A 9,068-nucleotide genomic window follows, 5' to 3' on the forward strand; every position below is an offset into this window, starting at 1 on the left:
TTTGCTCTAAATATATTTCCCATATTTGGTTGACTTCGTCCTGTGGCCGCTTCTCCTTTTTTGCCTGTCTGTGCTCCCGTGATGCCTGACGTCGCATATCGATCGCTTCCCGGATTTCTTTGTTCCACCAACTTTTTGGCTTTTTCTTTCCTTTCCAACAAATAGTTTTCTTCTCTATTTCCATTTCTTTCGTGATTACATGTAGCAGCTCACTATACTTCCAGTCTTTGCCTGGTAGTTCGTCTACTTTTTCCTCGACTCTTGCGGCTATATTTGTTATTTGTTTGTCATTTAGATACGAGCTGCCAAACTTTGATTCTATGTTCTTATTTTCAGTTTTATATCCCATTTGTAATATTATGCGTTTATGATCACTACCCAAGCTGTTAATGCCTTCTTCGTCTATTCTCATCTCTCTAAGTTTGTCATATATTCCTTCTGTCATGAGACAGTAATCAATGCTCGATTGCCTGTTTCTGACTTCCCACGTGATCTGCCCCTCACACTTAGGCCCCACGTTAACTATCTCAAGACTATGTTGCTCGCAGAGATCTAGCAATAACTTGCCATTGGTGTCTGAATATCCGTCAAGGTCATGAATGTGAGCGTTAATGTCCCCTAGAAGGATTATCTCGGCATCATGACCAAATTCTTTAATATCGGTGCTTATGCATTTCATTATCTCCAGATTCTTTTCTCTGCAGTTATTGCCTGTCCACAAGTAAGCTACACCTAGCCACGTTTTCTTTCCACCTACTGTGCCCGAAACCCACATGTGCTCTGAACACGTTTGTTTCACTCTCTCCCATTTTGTTCTGCTATGAATTAGCATTCAAACCCCCCACCTCGCCTTTCTGATGTGATCCTGTTACATCCTTCCCAAACATAATTTTCAATATGTGGTGGCTCTTCCAAGTCTCTAAGGTGTGTTTCTGTAACCGCATAAACACCTATCTGTTCCTTGTTTAACTGTCCCTCAATCTCTAACCATTTTGCCTTTTTTCTGCCACCCTGCATGTTAATGTAACTAATTGCAACACGCGCCTTCTCCCTTCTTTTACCTTTTCTCTGTTTTTTCGCTATACTACCTGTCAAAGAGTCCCTCTGGTTGTTTTCCTCATTACAAGCTACCATGGGCACCGAAGGGCCCGCGTGCCCCCCAAAAAAGCTACTGCGCGTCCTGCAAGACGCCAACCCACCTCATGGCCAAGCCTCCTATCGAAGTGTATTCCGTCTCTTCGAAAACCACCCCACCTGTGCACCTCTCTGTTTATTTCCACTACCTCGATGCCTTTCTCTCTACTCATCTGCCATATCTCTTTGTTTGCGTCGACAACCGCTCTTTGCAGGTTGCCGTCACGCACCGGTACCTCCGGTATTGTGCATACCACTATCTGCACCTGAGGGGAAATGGCGCGCATGTCATCGACCCCTTTCGCCAATGTGGTCGCTAGTTCGGCTGATTCGTTACTCAAGACGTCGTTTAGACCTCCCGCGATTATCACGAGGTTACGTCCATTAGACTTAGCTGCGAGTTTTGCGTTAGCTTGTCTCATCACTGATCCCAGCCTATGGCCCGGGAACTTTCCTATTAAAACTCGTTTGTCGCCTCTCACCCTTTCTTTGACTGCTTCTGCGCATGTAGCTAAATTCGAGTCCCCGGCGATTATCACGTGATCCGACTTTTCTGGTGGACTCTCCCGCACCTGGCCACTGCACCTGTTACTAGCGCGTGCTACTGCTGTTGTTTTGTCCCCTCCCGTTCCCAAGACTACTTCGCGGAAGGTGGGTCCTGTGTCCCTTGCACCTGTCTTTTCCAAACCTGTTTCCCCCTTCGCGCCTACCACTGTGGGGGTCGATGCCCCATTTTTCCCGCTGTCGCCTGCTTCCCTGTTCCCCGTGGCTACATTTGCTGGCATGGCTACCTTTGCCAATCCCTCCTCGGCTGACTTAAGCCTTTCCGCCATAGCCATCGTTTTTTCCCGCTCTGTCGCTACCGCTTTCTCCAGCTCGGATATTCTCACCTTGAGCTCATTCTGGGCGGCCATCATTATTTCCATCTTCGCCTCTAACTCGCATTGCTTACACTTGGCGTCAGCTCTCTCTGTCGTCTCATCCTCACAAACCTCTATTTTCCGCCCCATTCCGCATCCTGAACACTTTACGGTCTTTTTGACCATGGCTATAGAGCATTCACGCGGCAGATTAGATTAAAGCCAAACGATATCACAAAATTCCGCAAGTATGTTACACTTCAAAGCACCTGTGCACCTGAGCACGTTGGGTGCGCAGCGCCCCCTCTCGCCACGCGGCGACTCTGCGCTGGGAAATGGCAGAAGGGAGCAAGGCGTTGAGACCATAGAGTTTCCTAAAATTAACTAGAGGGGACTGCGGCGCTGCGATCGTTCAGCCACCATGGGAATGATGCATGGAGGAAAGAAAAAGAAAGGAGGTAGCATTACGTCACGCAGCCAGCCTTGGCAAGCCGACTCGCTTTGAAGCCAGCAGTGTCGGCCCAACACGTGACCTTTTGCGTCAAGGTCACGCAAGAAATGAGGTTTGCCGAGATTTCGGGTATGGCACCCAGTAGCTTTTAATCCAAGCGCGCTTGTTCGGCACAGACCGGCGGTAAAGTTTACCGGCGGCTCACAGAGGACGTTCAAAAACGGAACTCCACCGGTAGTACTAAAACCTACCCGCGCGCTCTGACGTTTTGATCACGTGTTGGGCCGACACGGTGTGCTTCAATCGCGTGACGTCATGCTCCCTCCTTTGTTTTTCCTTCCTCCATGGAATGATGAGTAGTACACGGATTTGTCTAGTCTTCGTACTTGCGGGCTTCGAACGCACTTGTGGCGTTGTTTATTGCTGTGTTTTGGTTTTGGTGTTGCTCTCTGCGTGTGTTGTTTTAGGACTCAAGAAGTCGCGTTTATAACATGCAATACTGTGCAGAGACGAAGGTGCGCGTGTGGCCTTACAGACGTGTAGTGGGTACTTCGCAACTGTAATTGCAGCAGACGCCCTGTGAGAGTTTACAATTTTTTTGCCAACTAAGAATAGCCTGATAATGGGCTAGTTGGCAACTCAACTTACCATGCGAAAGCTACAAAAAGTGCTGGACACTGCGAAGGAAGACACATACCGAACACATCAGCGCAAACTATCCACTGTTTACTGCGTTGATGAACATGAGATATATACAGGGACTACACGAATGCGCAGGGATGTTCCAGCTGTCGACGCCATCCCTAGACTCCAATAAAACTTCTTCTCGGGCTAGTTGGTGTTGTATCCCAGACGTCATATTTTTAGCGCAAACAGGAAGAAAAAGAACGAACTGGCTGAGCGCTTATTGCCCTGTGCACTGTCTTCTTCTCTGCCTCTCCTCTTCTCAGCCAGTTCGTTCTTTTTCTTCCTGTTTGCGCTAAAAATATGACGTCTGGGATCCCTAGACTCGTTGATCAACCCTATTTCCGGTTGGGTGAGCGCTAACGACGGAAAGCTTACACACGCGCCCCCGCCGCCGCTTTGATAGTGACCTCATAACAGCTTTCGCTGTAAAACTACTTGAATGTTCCTACTGACTTGTTGGCTAAAATGTTCCAAAATTACTCCGTCTCTGGGAAGAACTATACCTATTCTGCATAAACTATATGCAAGCGCACAACTAAGGAAACCAACAGACAATTGCCAAGGAAAGCACAGGGAACGTTATTTGTTGTTCATTTTTAACTGTCGTGTAACGATTCTAACCTAAATTGAAAGGGACTGAGGTGGACGAAAAATCATTCTCTCCGTCGGTGGCATCTGAATCCACGAGCTTCGAATTGCGCGTCCGATGTTCTACCTATTGAGCTACGACAGAGGACGTCTTCGAAGGCTGTAGCTTCAGATAGCACCGACGGAAAGGGGATTTTTCGTCCACTTTAATTCCTTTCAATTTACTTCAAGAATCATTACACTACAGTTAAAAAAAGAAACTGTTTCCTGTGCTTTTCTTGGCTTAATTGTCTGTAATTTTTATCAGTTGCGTCTAACAAAGAAACGATGTGCTCGAACAATGCCATTTCTTAAGTTTTGGTTTCCAAATTACCTGTGGCTTGAATACCAAGCGAGAGGGAAACATATTGTGCTCTCATTTCTGTGTTCTTACTTATTGAAAATGATATTACTTATTGCTAAATATTAAAAATTGTGGTCGTAATACCGGTTCTTTTCAATTTGGCTAAAAATCTGACTATGAAATTACATGGCATGGTTATATTTGCATACTTTTAGCTCGATTCATGGCTCCTTTTCAAATCTACCCAACGGCAACCTTGCCTCGTTCAGTAGTATCACTTGCTCGTAAGAATATCTTATGTTCCAGCGCGAGGAAACACGAGGACGACAAGGAAGACACGAGGACACAGCGCGTCTAAGAAATAGACGCCTATTTTATACGCTGCATATATGCAAAAAGGTCAGTTTCGCCTCGAGGGCGAAGCAATGAATGCGATGGTAAGAAATTGGAATGTCACAAAGATCTCGCAGGTTGCTACATCCTACAGTCCAATACAGTGCTTGAATTCTTGTTTGCCAACGCATCCTCAAGCAATACTGCTCTACTGACGCTTTCGCCGACACAATTTTGCATATAGATTTGTGATTTGATATCATAGTTTCGTATATAGAGCTGAGTAACAATGCCCATTACTCTGACTTTAAGTGTAGACACACTGTTTTTGTATGCTATACGCATGCGAAACGTTAGTGGTTAATGCGAAACTTAGTGGTTGAAGTGCGGCCCCTAGTGCGCATTTCAACCACTAAGTGCATACTTATTAATGTGTATTGTTACAGACACACGCACACAGACACACACACGCGCGCGCGCGCGAATGGTACAGGTTTTTGATCTGAAGAAAGAGTCGCATGGCCTCCAAGATATACGCCGCGCGTTCGCCATCTCGGAGGCCATGAAGAGTCTCACAATGCCTCACAGATGGCAGCACATTATCTAGCGTTTGCTGTTTGCTTGATCAACGCCTCCTCTGGAAAGCCGGCGTTGGCTTGATATGTTTTCCGCTAGATGGACATAGTTGTCCATTTTTAGAGCTGTTTGAAAGTTCGTGTGTGTTTTTAGTGGCGATGGCTGCACTATCCCGGCCTTTTTCGACGTAGTTTGATGGCCTCCCAAATGCGCCTACAAATCGCCGAATGGGCTCGTTTCGTCGTGACACCTGTCGAACAAAATGCGTTAAGGAGACTCCTTCCACTACATGGCACTTATGTAGTGTTTTTTTTCCGAAGCACATGCAAGTAACATCGTGGCTTTGTGGTAGGACACCTGCTTGCCACACGAACGGCCCGGGTTCGGTCCTCAATGGGATCGAAAATTTTGTTCTTTATTTTATTTGCTTCTTTCTCGATTTTTCGCTCACGGACGATTTTTCGCTCACAACCAACGGTGCCGACACCGACGCCGACGGCGGAATTTCTGCGACACGAGCTCTCTAACGCTATCGCGTTAATACTTGTTACTGCTTACATGACGCTCATACAGTGCTCGATTTCTTGTTGGTCAATCCGTCCTCGAGGGAATCTTGCATATTTGCAAAACTTTACATATTTCATTTATTGTGTATGAGCTGGAGATAGATATGATAACTTTTTATATATTCTGCGGCATAACAATGGCTATTCAGGGTTGAAGCCTAAGATAAAAAAGAAATTCAGCTCCGCCCACAGCATTCGCTGTTCCTTCTAAAGAATATTTTCAGAAATGCTCTGTCCAATAGCTTTTACTTTCTTTTGCGACGTCATGCACTCCCACTGAGTTTGATATTTAAGTTGCCCATGCAGACGCACGCTTGTGTGGCTGGTTTTAAGTCGGAAACGTGAACGTACTGGTAAATTTCGTCATGGATTCTGATATCGCTGCTCCGCCAACCGAAATATTTTACGTAATAACGACGAACCTTTAATTCCTAATATGCGTAATGATTACATTAGCCGAGCAAAATCACTAACGGTTCTAACAGAAACCAGCTAGCCGGCTGTCTTTCGCATGTGAAGGGCAGGAGTATCGCGGTTCTGGGTTTGGAGCTTACATTTCTTTTTCTATGTTATAACCCACCATAGTATGCTAAATTCAAGTGACGATGGGCACCTGCGTATTTCGATGCGTTGTTCGTGGGTGAAAAATCTTTGAAGCAATTGAATCAGGCGATGTTTCTTATGGACGCGTCGTTTTGATGGAATTTACCTTCGGTGTGGCTGATTAAAGAGGCCTATGTATGTGTGTAAATATTGCTGTGGTCGCGTAGTCCGGATATTGAAGTGACCAGAGCAACATGAATATCTGCGCGGTATCTCTGCTGCTCGTTATATTGTTCAGCATGTGGACTCAAGCCCTGGTGATCCAAGAAAGGGCGGGGAGTGGTTTCCATTTCTATTCTTTTTTCGTTATATTTTTATTGGCAACCGATCCAAAAGAAGCAAATCCGACGTGGTGGTCTAGTGGTTATGGTGCTCGACTGCTGCCCCGAAGGTCGCGGAGTCGAATCCCGGCCGTGACGGCCGCATTTTGATGGAGGCAAAATGTTAGAGGCTTCCGTGTGCTTATATTTAGGTGCACGTTAACTCTTTCACGCACAGAACTTAATTTTTGGCAGGAAACAGAGTTTCATGCTAAAAACGGTGAATTCTTTATGAGAAAATGATTTTCTCACAAGCAAAAAAAAAAAAAAATGGAACCTTTAGTTCAAAGGATATGAGGTGGTCACCTCAGGTGACCCTCAGGTGACCACCACCTGAGGTGATCACCTCAGGTGACCACCTCTCCACTTCCCCTCCCATCTCCCCTCCCTCTCTCCACTTCATCTCCCCCTCTGCACTCTACCGCCTCGTGCGGAGATCACGTGCCACGCTCTGGCAGAAAGAGTGCTCCTCGCCGCCTTGGCTACGAGTGGCGTTGGTTTACACTCCCAAGGATTAAACGCACATAAATACTCTACAAAGTCGACGAGTGAGCGCCCTCCTTCGTAGCTCAGTTAGCAACGGACGCGTAATTTGAAGTTTGTGAGTTTAGATCCTACCGACGGAAAGGGTAATTTTTCGTCCACATTAATTCGTTTCACTTAACGTCAGAATCATTGCACTAAGTTAAACGCATCGAATAATGTTATCTGTGCTTTCCTTGGATTAATTGTCTGTTGGTTTCATTAGTTGCACTTCCACCAAATAGGAACTCGTACTAAATTGGCTATGAATTGGCCATGTAGCTTTTTTTTTAGTTTCATGTGCGTCACATATATGCGTTCGTTAAAGCCACGAGTTCTCTGAGTTGTGAAATATTTTCTCGCAATGCTCTTCGTTTGATCATGAGATATACATATACTGCACATTTTGTAAGGATCGCAGATGTTCCTTCAAGTAGAATAACCAGGGGTGAGACAGCTGCGCATATTGCGCATTTTTGATACGATTCCGTTTTCCTGCGCCAAGCGGCTCCAAAAGCATAAAAATTGCAAAAATTGCGCCGAACTGCGCCGAAACGGCCCCACAATCAAGAATTTTCAAGCCCGCGTCACTTTCAGCGTGGGAAAACGTAACTTTAGAAGCAGCGCCAGGAATACGTTCGCAGAACACGTTAAAGGGGTCATGAAGCACCCCTTGGGCTGATTGAAAAAACACATCCTGCGGAAAGCTGACACGGCTATGAACTGCTCTGCCAAATATTACAGTCGTGCGCGCCGCGTAATGGCCACAAGCGGAGCGCGAAGTTGCCGTTTCCCCAGGCACCCTCTTTTCAAACAGAGGCCGGTTCTCACTCTCGTCGGTGGGCGGGGCGTCTGTCCGCTGTACGTCGCAGAGACATAGCACGCTTATTGGCCGATAGCCGACGTAAATCGAGAGCGGCGTTCGGATCAGATGCGCTTCTTGCCGCGGGGTGCCGTCACTTGCCGGCGCCCTCCTCAGTACACGGTAGCCGCACTCGCGCAAGCGAATCACAGCGGGAGAGCGATCGCGTTTCATGACGCGCGCTGGCGTAACTTCTTTCCCCCATGCCATCCCTCCCTGTCTAGCTTCCAGTGCGCTCGTCGGCACGAGAAAAGAGAGAAAGCGCTGGGAGCGTGCGCCAAACCCCCGTAACTCCGCTGATTCTTGACGGATTCGAGAAATTTTTGCGGCAATCGATTCGGGAGGCAGTACACTCCGATATTGAGGCCATTAGATCATTATTTGGAAAAGTGGTTCATGACCCCTTTAACGCGCCCAAGCGTGTCCTTCTACGCGCCTTTGTAATAGAGGCTTCCATAGTGCTGTGATAATCGCCTCTGAGCGGTTGTAAATATGTTTAGTGTCCGAGCGGTAACGACGTAGTGTCCGAGGGGCAAGGTTTCTCGGCGCTCGCGACGCATTTTTGAAGGCGGTCCCTCACGAGGTGGCAGCGAACGGTGGCGCAGCGCGCTTTTGTTATCACCTATTAAAAGCGTGCGGTACACTTGACGCTACGCCACCCGCGCAGCCGAGCAGATAGCTGAAGGCGCTTTATTTTAGGCAGTTTTCGAATAGCGTACGCTAAGTTAGCGTTAGCGTTTGCGGCCCGCTATTTCCGTCACTTAACGGGAGCCCGCAAGCGGTTAGCGTACGACGCATGCGCAGTTGTGCGAAAAGCCAATGCAAAGCTTTGCGTACGCTAATGGAAAGCTTCCTGAGGGTTCGCCCTTCAGGGAGGGCAAATATTAATCGCAGCGCCCCTCCTTCCGATTAAGTCAAAGTATGGGTGGTATCGACTTTGCCCCCCCCCCCCCCTTCGTGCGCACGCCTTCGTGCGTTCGTCGGTGGCCATACCGCTTTTGTTCTTTCCTGATGTTACGCGCGAAGGCGTCGCCGCAATCGCGTGCTAGTCGGAATCATTCATTGACCGTTCAAAGACGTACTGCTTTGTGACTATACAATTCTTGTGCAATCAGTTTTTATTGCTATAGCAATTATATGGACAGTCTCGAGGGGTTCTTGCCGTCGCCGTCATGTCCTTCCGGTATGAAGTCCAAATTGATAGGATCCCCCCGCGAATTGTA

Source organism: Rhipicephalus sanguineus, chromosome 10 (assembly GCF_013339695.2).
Source record: "Rhipicephalus sanguineus isolate Rsan-2018 chromosome 10, BIME_Rsan_1.4, whole genome shotgun sequence".
NCBI lineage: Eukaryota > Metazoa > Arthropoda > Arachnida > Ixodida > Ixodidae > Rhipicephalus > Rhipicephalus sanguineus.